Below are 1,173 nucleotides of genomic sequence, written 5' to 3' on the forward strand. Positions count from 1 at the left end.
TAGCTTTAATGTATTAAGGAGGAGGACAATGTTGTCCTCCACACTGCAACTGAGAGAGAAAGTGTGGAGTAGCTAACTTCAAGTCTGAGGCTTTTAAAATCTATAACGTCGTCACCTTGTATTTCACTGTGCTCATTTACCAGTGTCTTTTTATCGCTGCCCCCCTTTATCCATTTCTTTTGCCTGTACATCCATATTAAAGTGTTTTCTATTATAAACAATATTTGTCTGTTTAGTTAAGACATTATCACAGCAACTGTTGAATCCAAGAGATTAGTGGCCGTAAATTAGCAAGAAAATGTGTTTTGGTTAAAAAAAAGAGTTAAATCCCCTGCACTTTAGGGCCTGGTAGTAAAGCGCTCGTTCATGTTTGCCATTAAAGCATCTCATAGTGACGTCACAAATGTGATATTTACGTTGCGAGCTAGTTTGAGTTGCATGATTTTCCATGTGTGCCAAGAAACTTGTCCTTTCAACACCTTTGCTTTGTGACAAAACCGACTGGAGGGACGTCTTTTTGCAACATGTTCCATAATCTTCTTGCATACTCGGCAGCAACCGCATGAACACAACCTTTTTTTTGTCTTATTGTTGTATAGTCATTGTAATTTGTGACAGTGTCATAGATTAAGGTTTTATCCTCCACATGCTATCTCTGAAGAATAAAGATAGATATTTTTATTGTTTGAATGCCCTTGTCTTTATTGAAAATGTTTCTGTTGCACTGTATAAATAATGCTAAATATTTAAAGCAGGGGTCCCCAAACTACGGCCCGCCAGCATCCAAAAAGTTTTTTTTTTTTTTTAATCTGTCCTTTCTAATCCATTTTCTACCGCTTGTCTCCTAGCCGCTCAGACAAATCATACTGTCTAAAAATGCATTTTCCCATCGATAACGTCACATCATCGCACTTGGAATATATATATATACATATATATATATATATATATATATGTATATATATATATATATATATATGTATATATATATATATATATATATGTATATATATATATATATATATATATATATATATATATATATATATGGTCGAGGTTTCTGTAGTTTATCCGTTACACAGTTCTCAATATCGGAGTGGAATATATGTTAGGTCAGGAAAAAACACGGTGGCTATTTCATCCCTACAAACCTGTTTCGCAAGGTTCCCTGCT

The 1,173-nt window shown here is 34.3% G+C and overlaps 1 protein-coding gene across 6 annotated transcripts in view; it reads left to right on the plus strand.

Annotated features, from left to right (window-relative positions):
• The window catches only part of septin9b (septin 9b), a 234,122-nt gene extending 233,432 nt beyond the window's left edge, over positions 1-690 (plus strand). For all 6 annotated transcript variants that reach the window (XM_061983715.1, XM_061983713.1, XM_061983714.1 and 3 more), the window contains one exon: positions 1-690. This exon is cut by the window's left edge and continues 430 nt beyond it. The gene's annotated coding sequence lies outside the window, so the exon portion shown is untranslated.
• Positions 691-1,173: the final 483 nt, after the last annotated feature.

The sequence above is a fragment of the Nerophis lumbriciformis genome, linkage group LG25 (assembly GCF_033978685.3).
Source record: "Nerophis lumbriciformis linkage group LG25, RoL_Nlum_v2.1, whole genome shotgun sequence".
Classification (NCBI taxonomy): Eukaryota; Metazoa; Chordata; class Actinopteri; order Syngnathiformes; family Syngnathidae; genus Nerophis; species Nerophis lumbriciformis.